Raw genomic sequence first — 14040 nt, 5'->3', positions numbered from 1 at the left:
GTATGTGGAGTCTTGACTTCACCGGCTGGGTGTGAGTCAATGATTTCGTCTGTACTGTCCAAGGACAGCTGCAAGATGTTTGCCTGTTGGAGCAGGAGGTAAACCAGTGCACCTTGTAAGGGTGAATTACGGCTAAATTTGTGGGAAGAAGGCAGTGTAGCTTTCTGAAAGTTTCCCCATCCCCTCCCTCCAGCGCCAGCCTCTGGCAACCACTGGTCTGCTTTCAGTCTCCATGGACTTGCCTGTTCTCGACATTTCATAGAAATGGGATCACATGGTATATGGGCTGTCGAGACTGGCCTCTGTCACTTAGGATAATATTTTCAGTGTTCATCCACGTGTAGCATGTATTAGTGCTTCTTCTTTGGCCAAATAGTATTCAGATCCACGGGTACATTATATTTGGTTTATTCGTGCATCAGTGGGTGGACATGTGGTTTGTTTCCACTTTTTTAACTCTTAGGAATAATGTTGCTATAAACATTCACGCACAAGTCTTTGTGTAGACATGTTTGCGATTCTCTTGGGTAGATACCTAGGAGTGGAATTGCTGGGTCGTATGATAACTTTGTATTTGAGGAACTGCCCAACTGCTTTCTAAAGTGGCTGCGCCATTTTACATCCCCAGCTGCAGCGTAGGAGGGCTCTGATTTCTCCACATCTTTGTCAACACTTGTTATTGTCGAGGACAATACGGTATTCTAGCAAACTCCTAATTATTCAGGCACTGATTATCTGTGAGGTGGGTTTTCTAGGATTTTGGTTTCTCTTTCTTTCTTTGTCTTCCAAGCAACTGACCTGTTGGTTTCACTTCAACAATATCTAGTTTCACTTCTCTGGGGATAGGGGGGACCGTGGGAGAAGTTAAACTGGTTAATGTAGGTACATATTAACACCTGTTAACAAGTTGGCCAGAAAGGTTTAAGGAGAAAGGCTGACTGTGTTAGCTTACATGATATTTTGGATTAATGTCAAGTAGCTCTCTGTAGGACTGGGGCTGTGTCCTGAGGTACTGTGATAATTTGTAAATTTTGTGTCTTCTTTAATGCAAATATTGACAATTAATTATTTTCTGTATTATCTGAATGACCCCTGTATAGGGGAAACTGCAACTTAATTTTATTGCCTCCGTTTGCATTTGAATTTAATTTCTTGGTGCCAAGAAATTCAACTAAAGTGGCGGTACTTAATTTCATGCAGGGTTTTCAAGACACCTAAAGGGGTCTGGGGTAATATTTCCAAGAGCTTCCTGTGTTACTCAAATGTGGTGAGGGGGTGTCATGGTCAGTACCTCTCTGATGTTTTCCGTGAAGCCCCCGTAACGATGGTGAGCTGGAAGACACACTCGCTCCAACGGGGTGAAGGCTTGGCGTCAAGAGGTCCTTCGCCAGCGAACGTCACTGCGAGCTGTCAACTCCGGTCTTTAACAGTCGCGGAGTTTACATTCTGTCTCGTGGTGGTCACAGAATAGATAACTGACATTTATCTTACTATAAAACCAAGTCTTAAAAAACAAAAGATCAAATAAAAATAGCTGCGCCTTTCCACAGCACACTAAAAAAGCTCCAGTTTACACAGAACACATTTTTACTCCGCGCCATTCATTTATTTAATAAATGTTTATTGGTCGCTGAACTAGGGATAAAAAAGTGTAGAGATATTATCCCTAATTTTTTTCTTGAAGGATTTCTTTTTTTTAATCTGGATTTTTAAAAATTGATGTATAGTTGATTTACATTGTTGTGTTAGCTTCAGGTATACAGCAAAGTGATTCAGTTATATATATGTGTGTGTGTGTGTGTGTGTGTGTATTCTTTTTCAGATTCTTTTCCCTTATAGGTTATTACAAAATACATACTGAACATAGTTCTCTGTACTATACAGTAGGTTTTTGCTAGTTATCTGTTTTATATATAGCAGTGTGTATATGTTAGTCCTTAAAGGTCCTACAAGGTACTTGAGGAAACATCATTAGACCTGATAGAAGAAATCAAGTCAACATGAAATGAAAACGACGCAGGGTTGCTGTGGAGGAGATGTGGGGGCCGGGGCCTTAAATATTCGTGACTAAGTCATTGGAGATGACAGTTCACAGCTGAAAGGACCTGAGTTTGCGTTCCAGGTTCTCATGCTGGCTCTGTGACCTCTGTCAAGCGACCTGCTCATTCTAAGCATCCCTTTGCTTCCCCCAAGGGATCAGGCATGGTTAAGTTCTTATTGGAAATTTCTGGAACCGGGACCGTGCTGAGAGGCAGTGTGGTGTGGAGAAGAGAGAAGGTCAGGCTGCTCTCCTGTCAGTGCCCAGCTCGGGCCTCCTTCTGGGAGCCCTGGACCCCCTGTGAGTCCCAGGACCCACTGTCCTCTGGGTGAAATGAAGGTAATTAGAGCTGCGCGTGGAGCAGAAACGAGCGACCAGACTGCACGGATCTTGCATCCGTGGGGGCATCCGGTGTGGAATCGGGAGGGTGAGCAGAGCAGAGGGACATTTCCAAAAGCTCTAGAAGCGAAGCAGGTCCATGTACCGCACTGCAATATAACATCAATAATAGCAGCGCAGGAAAATGCGGGAGAAAGACGGAAGGCACCTAGCGGGTAGAAAGCAGGTCCATGTACCACACTGCAATATAACATCAATAATAGCAGCGCAGGAAAGTGCGAGAGAAAGATGGAAGGCACTTAGAGGGTAGAAAATCACGAAAAGGAGGTGGGAGTTTTGAGGATCACCCCTCGGGGTCATGGCTTTTAAAGAGTGAAGTAAAGATGAAAGAGCATTTTTTTTTTTTTTTTTTTTTTTTTGCGGTACGCGGGCCTCTCACTGCTGCGGCCTCTCCCGTTGCGGAGCACAGGCTCCGGACGCGCAGGCCCGGCGGCCATGGCTCACGGGCCCAGCCGCTCCGCGGCATGTGGGATCTTCCCGGACGGGGGCACGAACCCGTGTCCCCTGCATCGGCAGGCGGACTCTCAACCACTGCGCCACCAGGGAAGCCCGGCAGCTCATTTTTAAAACAATTCTGGTTTCCTCTTTGCCTGTTTGTTCAAACACACGGATCGTCTGATACAATGTCTGGCGGTTAATGTTCAATAAGTGTTATTTGCTCTCTAAAGAAATCGGCAGATGAGTAGGAAGCAGCGTATTTTAAGAGACAATAATAGGCATGATTTCTAAATTAGACTAGAGTACTGGATTATCTAGAAAAAGAGAACCAGTTTGAGGAGAAAGAGTCCAGGTTGAACTAAGCAACCAGTTGCCTGTGTAGGTGGGCAGTGATCAGATATATTGGAAAAGTGGAACTTGGTTATTTAGAAATCTTAACTTTGTGATAAAACTTTTTGTTGTTTTTGTTTTTATTATAACTGCTACAAAATCGACAATATTTGTATTATAAAACAGTTAAGAGTATATGATAACAGTGACAAAAACTGTGACATAACACAGACTCAGCAGAAGGTTATAAAGATGAAAAGAGTAATGGGACAGTGGTGACAATATAGTTTAAATGTATCAAGGTACAATTTTCAAAGTGTTAAAACATGACTAGCCGACAGAGCCATTGTGAGCTTGTGTGAAAGACATCTAGCTGGTGAGTGAGGGCAGGGGGCCGGGGTGGCGGCGCTGAGGATCAGAGCATTAGACCGTCTGGCAGGAAAGGTTGAAAGGTTTGCTAAGTTGGAGACAAGACCAGTTAATACCTTACAGGCAGTAACACCGTGACCTTTTCTGCATGGCAGAAATGATCTGCATCTCTACTGGCCACAGATAATCTGCAAATGAATCTGTAACTTACCAGATCAGCACAAAATAGCACGTCAAAATAAGGCACATTCTCCTAGAGAATGAAATGGCCTTTGGGTGGTCCTATTGGAGCCGCTGTGGTGTGAAAGGTGCCACCCTTTGCTGGGTTTCCATTTCCGGATGTTTAAAATGTGTATAAGGATTAGAGAGGGACCATTAATATCACTGAAATTACCAGGATGCCTGGGACTCGGCGTGCACGGGGCGTCCTGGAGGACAAGCCGCCCAGTGACATGTACTCGGTTTCCTGGAAGCAGAGCCCTTGTTCTTCCAGCTCCTCCCCTCGCCCACCCCATCCTCTCCTCTTCACTTGTTTTGTTTCTAAACTGACTGTACTCAGTGTCAGGTCCTCACAGCCTCCCTGCCCCCGAACAGGCAGGGACTCAGGAATAAAGCAGCAGGCCTATTTCAGAGACAGATGGCTTTGCTGGTTGTTCCAGAAACAAGAAAAAAATGGCTAGCGGTCTCTCAAACCCTTTGTCATGAAATCCTTTAGACTCAGTAACAACGTTGCAGGCGTCTCCCACCGGGGCCTGGGCGTGTGGTTCGATGCCCGGTTAAGTCTGCTGAAGTGGGGTCTGGGGGCACCGTGGAAGCATCGTGCTTGTCTCATTCTTGGGGCAGCTCAGTTCATGCCGGTTTCCTAAGTTAAGTCTTGCGGGAACTTAAAACTGGACGTCTGGTTCAGCAAGTGAGCAGGTGCATTTGTTCCAGTCTCTTCTCCTTGTCCTTGCTCTGCAAAGCCCGGAGTTGTGTGGCCTGTCCCACCTGTGGTCACGAGGATGTGGACACTGGGAGGTGACGGGGGCTCAGCACAGTCAGAAGAGGTTTAACCAAGTGATGACCCGAGGGCGTGTGCGGTGGGCGGCGCCCTCCCCAGAGGGCCCTGGCTGCAGTTTATGGAAGGATTGTATCTTAGGAGATGTACGTATTTTCAGGATCACAAAACCGTAAAGGTGGAGGAAACCTCAGAGGTGATGCATCCAGCCCCCAGGCCCTCTGCGGTCTGTGGCCGCTGGGCCGTCCTGGGGGCTAGACGCATGTTCCCGATTCCTTGATTGTTCCTAAATTCTTTGTTCCAGAAGGAAAGCAACCATATTCTATGCACTGATTCTCCCAGAGGGTGCACACGTGAGTAAATCTGTACTCCTTCCCTAGGAAAATCCCTAAAATTTGTGTTAAAAGCTGAGTATCCCAGGATCCTTCTACTGTTTGTGAAAGGACGTGGGTACCAGGTCATTGTCCAAACTGATCTGCAGTGTGTCTGTTCTTTTCAGATGTGGTGCTTAGAACTGGATGTATTATCCCAGGTTAACTGGCCAGGGTACGGGTTAGGGGAGGGCTGGGAAAGACCGTTGCCTCTTTGATCGAGCTCGGTTCCTATCCTGTGCGTGGAGTTGAACGTACTGGAATTTCTGAGAGTCGCGTGACAATGTCGGATCACAGTGGCCACCCGGCTTTCTACACCTTTGGGTTCTTTGTGTCAAGTAGTCCCATCTTAACCACGTATAGGTAATTTTTAAACCTAATTTTTTTAAACCATGAATAGTTATGATGGTAAGCAACACCATTAATAATAATATAGGAGTTTTATCAGACAAAGAGTAGCATGATGGTTACTGGCCTAGCACCAGAGTCAGACTATCTATGGGTTCAAATCCTATCTCCTTTGTTTATTACTATATGACCTTGAGATAATTCAGTGGGATTGTGCCTGTAAGGTACTTCCCAGGGCTCCTGGCACGTGGTCAATGATCTGAATGGGAGCGGTTACTCTCTTTGCCCAACTCCTCTGAGCTCTTCAACAGGCATTTTGCTATTTAACCCAACTCCAACTTGAAGAATACCATTATTTTGCCCCTTTTTCTAGATGGGGGAACTATGTCACTTGTTCAGGGCTGTATGGCTGTTGAATCTGCAGTAGGAATTTGAACACAGGTCTGTCTGATGCCAAGTGATTGGTACAGCTACTTAGTCCTATTAGATTATATGTTTTGTTTTTTTTGTTTTTTTGAGGGCCTCTCACTGCTGTGGCCTCTCCCGTTGCGGAGCACAGGCTCCGGACGCGCAGGCTCAGCGGCCATGGCTCACGGGCCCAGCCGCTCCGCGGCATGTGGGATCTTCCCAGACCGGGGCACGAACCCATGTCCCCTGCATCGGCAGGCGGACTCTCAACCACTGCACCACCAGGGAAGCCCTATAGGTTATTTTTATTAGTATTTGCTGACTCATCCTTCTAACACTGGTATATCTTCCAAAAGATGACCTCATTAAATATTTAACTTATACAAAGAATCTTTGTAACATGTATAAGTTTAACAACCCCTCCTGAGAGGTAACCATCACTCTGAATTTTGGGCTTATCACTCCTTAGCTTTTCATTACTGGTTTTCCACACAGATAAATACTCCTCAGGAATACTTTATTCTTTATAATTTCCTAGTTGAATAAGCATAACGTATGAGATGTGACTATAAGGCAGTTGTTTTTCCTGCTGCCCATGGGGCCTGTGAATTAATTCTGTGCTTCTCTCCTCCATGAAAACCCAGCTAGGTCCCCTGACTCTCCCTGTCACCTGTGGGTCATAAAATCTCACAGTCACTTCCAGTTTAAACAAACTACTCACTTCTGCAATTAAAATGCTCGGTTTCGTGTAATAACCCAGCTTTAACCTTGTGATAAAATCGAGGCTCTTGACCTGGCCCCTCCCTGTCCCCCTCCACCCAGAATATGGCAGGTACCCCAACCCTTGCTCTTTCGTGTGAACGTTACAGTCAGCAGGTCGGGGGGACACGCACAGAGTTTGGACGTTGATGACGGTTCTTGAGTCTTGGTGATGCAGTGGTCCTGGTTCTCCCCTTACAAGACCTTGTGCCTGATCGCCGACTCAGTGGGCGGGTGTCTGGGCGCCTGCCTGGATGAGCGGGGCCTCTGCGTCGTACGCAAAGCTCTCAGGTAGTAAGGGTCTGTGTCACTGGCTTGACCGTCCCACTTACTAAGCAGCTCTTTGTTTCTTTATGTTTTAAATTTAGACTCTTTTTTAGAGTGCTTTTAGGTTTACAGAAAAATTGATCAGCAAGTCCGGTGTTCTCAAATACCCCTCGGCCTGACATACGGTTTCTCCCTGATGGTGACATCTCACATCGGCCTGGCACAGCTGTTCCATCTGCAAGCTGACACTGACACCTTGTCATCACCCAGGGTCCACGGTTTGCTGACATTAGGGTTCACTCTTGGGGTTGTCCATTCTGAGTCTGCACGAGTGCATAGTGACAAGTATCCACCATGACAGCATCACACAGAGTGGTTTCACCGTCTGAAAAATCCTCTGTGCTCTGCCTGTCCCTCCCTCCCTCCCCTCAAGCCCTGGGACCCACTGACGTGTTCATGGTCTCCGTGCTGTGCCCTCCCCAGGATGTCGTATGGTTGGGACTCTCCAGTATGTGGCTTGTTTGGATTGGCTTCTTTCATTTAGCTTTACGCTTTGAGGGTTTCTCCATGTTTTTTTCCCAAATGGCTGGTAGCGCCGCTCTTTTTAGCACTGAATACTATTCTGTCATCTGGATGCACCGCAGTTCATTCCTCTAGTCACCCCCTGAAGATCATCTTGATTGTTTGCAAGTTTTGGCGACTGTGAATAAAACTGCTATAAACGTGTCAGCTATTTCGGTTTGTTCTCTTGGGTAAAATGAGACATCGGACAAAGCTCTTTATCGCTTCCAACTCTCGGAAATCCCGTCTGTGAAGACGGCTGAAGAACTAGGAACAGGACCAGGAGGCTGGGAGACGCTGTGGTCCCCAAGAGGAGGGGCCGTGGGAGGGGAAGAAGGGGGAAACAGGGGCTGGATGGAGCCCCGAGCATGAAGATGGGGATGAAGCCTTTTAAAATGGAAAACAAACCGCAGAGCAGCAGACGGTGGAGGTGGGGGAGCCCTGGGGGCTGCTGGGTTTACGGGACTAGTTTTCAGCCTGTCACCGATGTCACGCGTGGAGCTGCCCAGGAGGGCCTGGGACGTGGGCAGACGTGCTGAATGCTCCTGCTTAGCGGGGCGGGGGTTGAGGGTGGGGTCGCATCAGCTGAAACGCAGCAGCCCCGCCGTCCGGGCCCCGGCGCCCACGCGGGCAGCCCCTCTCGATGCCCAGGGAGATGGTCCCTCTTGCGCGCACGCCCGGAGGGCCCGCCGGCCCGGGAGCCTGGCTTTCAGAGGAGAAGCATTGGTTCACACCCGGTTTTGAGAGCTCTTGGTCGCTTTGCTGTGAGGGTCTCTCTCGTGGCTTCTTCGCTGCTGGTCACAGGAAGGTCACAGGAAGGGAGGTCGCTCTCCTGTGTAATTTAGGAAGTCCACACAGGCAGACACTGAGCAATCAAAATCTTCGTTTTAAAGCCCCTGAGAAGAGTGTTGCAAGCACCGTCAGGAGAGAAGGCCTTTCCTGAGGCCGTTGGTGACGAGGACGGAAACCTGTGAGTCTTCCAAGCTGGGGACTCGGGAAGTCACTGTGGCTTTTTTGACCGAAATACGTGCTCTGGGTACTTAGAGTAAATACACGCTTTGCCTTGAATTATGTGTCTAAATCCTCTTCAGAATGTTTATTAGACTATGCTCGAGGCCATTATGCTTAATATCATCAACTTTGTGCTTTTAACAGCCTTACTGATATAGTCTACATACCATAAAATTCACTCACTGCAATTGTACGATTCAGTTATTTTTAGTAAGTTTTACAGAACTGAGCAACCATCGTCCCCAGAAGAAGCCTCGTGGCCATGTTTAGTCACTGCTTGTTTCCTCCCCAGCCCCCGGCTACAGCCCTCGACTTGCTGGGTAGAGTCACCCTTCCGGGACCCCTCAGTGTCGCCAGAACCCGACAGCATGCCATCTCCGTGCTGTCTGCCTTCACTTTGCCCCTTAAGGCTTCATTTAGCTTTTGAAGGCTGTCCATGTTGTAGTAACATTTATTTTTATACAATTACAATAAGTAACTCTATAATACTTGACTCCTATATTCTTTGCTACATCTGAGTGTATTCTTCCTTTTAAAAGACAATCACTTTGCTGTGTGTTTGCAAGTTTGTTTCTTAATTCTTCCAGGACTCAGTTTCAGAAGGACATGAATAATTGCACTGTGGAGAAGAGTTTGATCTTCCTTTGACGGGGCCCCCAAGCCCTCTTTTGGTTGTAAAGCGGCACAGTCACCCTAAATAGGTGGCCAACAGCCGTCAATATTTTGCCCATGATCATAAAGGGGTGCTGGTCCCACAGGGAACAGCACGTTCTTGAGACCAGCCCGGGGACAAGTGTCTCTTCTGCACCCGAGCGGACGGGGCACCCAGCCAGCAAGCTCGGAGAGCCCAGTCCTGGGCCGGCGGGTGTGCAGCCAGCGCTGTCCATAGACGCCCCCCCACCCCACCCAGCACTGGCCTCCATCAGAGACCTAATAAGTTCCTGTATTTTAGCCTCACCTGTACTTTGAGGTACAATATTAGAATGCTGCTGTGACTCTGTGTGTGCAAATTGGGGAAGAAAGTTAAAATTGGGGTTTAATACCTGAAGGGAGTAGGAGGAAGGATCTCGCAAAGTAACAGACAACAGAGCTGCTATTCCTGTCAGAAGACACAGGGGGGGACCCTGACAGCTCTCATTAGACCGGTTTTGTCTTTTGTTCTGCGTCTCCACTTACACCTCTAATGACCGGACAGCAGAGATTTTCATGCGCAAAGGTGACAAAGCCCCGCGCCGGAGGCGAGAACAGCGTAGGGACTCCACCAGTTTTGTGAGCTAAAGCACCCCCGAGCGTGTCCACTCTGGCCGTGGAGTAGCTGAGAAGGGAGTCGTAAACCCTCACTCATTTAGGAGTTAGTAAACGGCCCCTAGAGTCACGCACGGGTTTATTCTGTGAGGGTTCCGAAGAGCACACGTGTGGAGTTGGCTCTTTGCAGGGGACCCTTCTGGGCAGGATGTAGATGGGTGCCTGGCCATCCTCATCCCTCAGCAGGAAAGGAAGCCATGCCAATACTGCAGCTTTTTCCACCTTTTTCTCAGTTCATCACAGAGACACGAGCTTTGCTTCATTGTCTGTTTTGGTGACGAGTCGGGTGTCAGATTCAGCAAAGGGCAGACTTCCCTGGCCCTTTGCGTGGTTTCCCTGAATTCCGTTGTCAAGGATGGGCCATGGGTCCCTGTGTGGGTCTCCGTGTGTGACCAGTGTGTGACAGTCACGTGTGTTGGAAGAGCCTGATCTCAGTAACGTGGGGCCTTTCCTTCACTCCAGGGCCAGTTCCGAAAGGCGAGAATTGGGATAGGGAATTGTTTGCCACTTAAATTCAGTGGCCCCCTCCAAGTTTCAGACTTATTTCTCATTTCTCTTGGTAGAGAGGTGGGAAAAGAAGCCAGAAGGATTTTTTTTTGGATGTTAACAGTGCCCAGTTACTTCAGGAGAAGGACCTGGCAGTCTCTCCCGCAGGGTAAGGTTACTTTGAAGGCATCCGGACTCAGTGTTTACACGGAGGCCCTGGATGTTTCATCAGATATTCATTGAGCTGCTGATAGCTGCCAGACATGCTGTGTCCACGTGGACGCGAAGGACGATGAGGACGGCCCGTCCTCAAGGACACATGCATGTTTCTGAGTGAGCCACTCCCAGAAGCAGTCCTGAAGGCCCCGTCGGGGGAGGTGCCGTCCAGGCTGCTCTCTGCCGCGAGCAGGTTCGACCCTGGTCCAGAGGGTCCCAAACTTCCTTATTAGTCCACGTGTCCTGGTTTCTCAGCAAGTCTCTCGTGCAGCCCCTCGGCCAAAAGAAACACCTAAATATTCCATTTATTAAGTAGTTTTTAACTAGCCATCCAAAGAAGGCTGTTTCTAAGTGTAGAGAGAGAAGAAAATTAGAAATTTCAGAAATTCGTGTGCTTGGTTTAGTTTGAAGGCAAGCAGGAGTCTCAACATGAATACACACTTTTCGTTGAAGACTGGATATAGGGGGGTTTTTAACCTGAAGTTTTACAAAATTATGTGGAAAACGCAGTATTCCCAGAAAATAGGAATCTCTGATGATGTTTTTCTTGTTTTCTGGACAAGATTACAATCTCCTGCAGAACAGGCCTGTGTGGACCTTGGCGTCAGTACCAGTGAGCTCTCAGCACACACGCAGGGACCCGTAATGACAGCGATAGACTCAGTGAGAAATGTCCCAACCCTAACCGAGGGGATCAGGAGCTATCCTTAGGGCCAAGGCAGACTTAGGAATTCAGCTTGAAAATGCAGTGTGATCGCAAAAACATCAACAGTAATTGTCGTAAAGGCCCCCGTTCCTGTTTCTCTTTTAAAACCCAGTTATGTTCTCAGTTGTCTCCGGAGGACAGGGGCTTTGACTTCATTTAATTTCTAATTTTAGAAGATTGGTTGAAACTCAGTTGTCACACTTAAGGCGTGGGGCGAGGGAATGAAAGACGGAAAGACGGTTCTTGTCGAGGTCAAGTCAGCAAAGTCAAATGCGGACCTTTGTCAGGTGCTCCCACCTTCCATCAGCTGCAGTTCTGGCACTGATGTCACTTCTGAAGGAGCCCGTCCAGGTGTCATAACGAAGCAGACTTCATTGCTTGTTTAATCGTGTGTCTCCCCAGTGGGATAAAGGTCTGTGGTGGCTGCTGTTCCCCTGCTGTTCCCCTCTCTCCTCCTCTGTCTGTCCCGACACCAGTCAGACAGGAGGGATCAGGGGAACCTCCTGGAATGATTGAAGGAACGGATGATGGTGCCTCACATGAGGTTCTTTCTTGTTACAAGATGAAGTTTCAGAACAAGCCGCAGGAAGTCCACTGAAATGGAAGCCACCGGTGCCGCTTTCTAATCCTCTGCACTCAGGTGATGCCATTACCTGCACGTGGCCCTGAGCTGCTTGTGTCCCCGCCCGGAAGCAGTGAGGAGAGATTTCTGCCAAAGCACAGTTTCTTGCATCAGAGCGTTCGGTCTAGGAGGGATGACGGGGACTGCTGTATCATTACAGTTCTGAAACGACTGTTAGCAAAGAAATGAACCAGCAGACTTGGGCAGGGTGTTTTTTTTGCAGGGGACATGTGAGGAGTCCAAGGACAGCCCACCTGTTCCCAGTACCACAGAGGGGCTTTCCCATCCTTCTTCTACTTCTGCGACCATACGACCCCTAAGCCAAAGAGATCAGGTTCCTCTTTTTATTAATTCCTATTATGGATTGAGTATAATACACTAATAATTAACGATCATTACTATAGCGAGCACATTCCTTACTATTGGTAACATAGTTTATTTACATTAGGAATTAAGGGGCTTGAGCAGATGACAGACTCTTACAAGAAAATGTGTTTTAAGTTCTGAACCGTGGACTTCTACATTGACATCTAGAATACCACGCGTCCCAGTTGGAGATGTCAGTTACTTACAAGTCATAGTCAGGGTTGAAAGGAGTCCTGAAGCATATATTATCCATCTGTAGGGAGAAAAGATAGAACTAGTTTAAAAATGAAATAATGGCATTTCCCCCACATCCACGTTTAGACATCCCTTCTCCGGGCCTTCATTGCGGGCTGGCAGTGACCTTTGACCCGGCAGGCTGGCTGGAGGGTGGAGGAGGAGCTCCGATCTTGGACCACAAAGCAGTGACCTGTGCAGGTGGGGCCTTTTCTGCACCCCCATGGACCCCGTGGGAGATGCTGCTGTTGCCTCAGTCCAGATTCGCCTGTAAGAGGCTTACGTCCATTGAATTTCCAACGGAGAAGTATCGCGCTTCTTTTTGATCTATAAATTTGATGTAGAATTCCATTTCCTGTTTACCTTTTTCACATTAACCTATAACGATAAAACTTATGCTTTACAGGGAGAGGTGTCCTGTTACGAGCGGGACTGATATTCCAATGAAAATATTCTGTTTAGGATGCATTTACTTCTCCTGAAAACCTGTGAGGTGCTCTCAGGGGTGTTGGGATCCTGTTACCCCGGCCCGGGGACCCCCTAACTCTCTGAGGCTGGTCTTACCGAGGAACGCGCCTGGCTTTGTCTGTGGTCACCGGGTCCTTTGCAGCGGCTCTTGGGGGCGGGGCGGGGAGCAGACCTGTGTCCTTTCCTGGTCGCCTGGGGCTCACCTTCCCCGAGCCTCCTGGGGAGTCCCCCCACCTTGCTCATATCCCCCCCTCCTCCACTCTCCTTATTTTAGGTTCAAGATAGTTCCGTCTTTGTCATTCTTGAGTTTTTTTAGCACCTAGACTGGTTTTGAACTTTTCATGAAAGACAGAATATAATGCTCGTTTCATGTCAGGTCCTCCGAGCATCTGACATATTTAGAACCTTATTAAGCTTTGTGGCAAGGGAGCTGTGTCAGTGGGGTGTGATGCCGGGGTTTTCCTGAGTCTGACACATGCTCCTGTCTTCCGTTGGGCTTCCAGAAGCTTCTGACATGAGAGAGCTAGAAGCATCCCATCGGGTGAACGGGACTGGGAGTGGGACGGAGCCACCTGGTGGCCAGTGTCCCCACGGGCAGAGCTGGAGGCTGGCTGAGGGTGGGGGTGTGAGAGCCCGCGGGTTAGGGGGACAGGCGGGGGCGGAGGTCAGAGCTGACCCTGGGAGGAGAGGAAGATGCTCGCGGGCTGCGTCTACGGGACGGAGCACGTCGCACGGCCTGTCTCCTGCACTAGTAGGGGGTGAGCTAGTAGAGAGAGTGGACACAGGAGGGGTGTCACCTATCACTGTCCAGTGAGAGCTTGGTGTGCGCAACCCCGGGAGTGGTGCCCTTCCTGTAGCAGGGGCCCTTGGCAAAGAAGCCGAGCACTGGAGCGGGCCATACGATCCCATGGAAGCTTCTGGCCCAAGTCTTTGTCGTAGAGAGAATGGTAAAACCCCGAGGCTGCCGAGGAGCTCTCCTGAGCTGCCTGCGAGTCCCTTTTCGAAGGACAAACGTGAGCTGAGAAGTTGGCACTGAGCGAGGGCCTGAGATGCGTGTGGCGTTTTCCTCCATCAAGGTTTCCTCGCCCTGGGGGCCGGTTGGCCCTCTGAGCCACAGGAGAGTGAGGCCGGGGCCCCCTGAGTAGAGGAGGTCTCCTTTGTGCTCGAGCACAGTGTCTGAGGCCCTCAGCATCCCTTCTTCAAGCCTCAGAGGGGCCACTGATGTCCCCTGGGGCGGGCTCGTCACAACAGCCCCTCCTCGAACAGAGTGGCCCCAGCGCAGCTCCTGTGGGGCTGCCCCCCCCAACTGTGGAGGCATGGGTGCGGGTGCCTGCTGGTTGC

At 49.0% G+C, this 14040-nt stretch overlaps 1 protein-coding gene across 5 annotated transcripts in view; it reads left to right on the top strand.

Annotated features, from left to right (window-relative positions):
• Positions 1 to 14040, top strand: part of SPATA13 (spermatogenesis associated 13) — a 119569-nt gene that overhangs the window by 26539 nt on the left and 78990 nt on the right. The window lies entirely within an intron of this gene.

Source organism: Delphinus delphis, chromosome 18 (genome assembly GCF_949987515.2).
Source record: "Delphinus delphis chromosome 18, mDelDel1.2, whole genome shotgun sequence".
In the NCBI taxonomy this organism is placed as follows: domain Eukaryota; kingdom Metazoa; phylum Chordata; class Mammalia; order Artiodactyla; family Delphinidae; genus Delphinus; species Delphinus delphis.
This window is presented reverse-complemented; position numbering and strand designations above follow the sequence as displayed.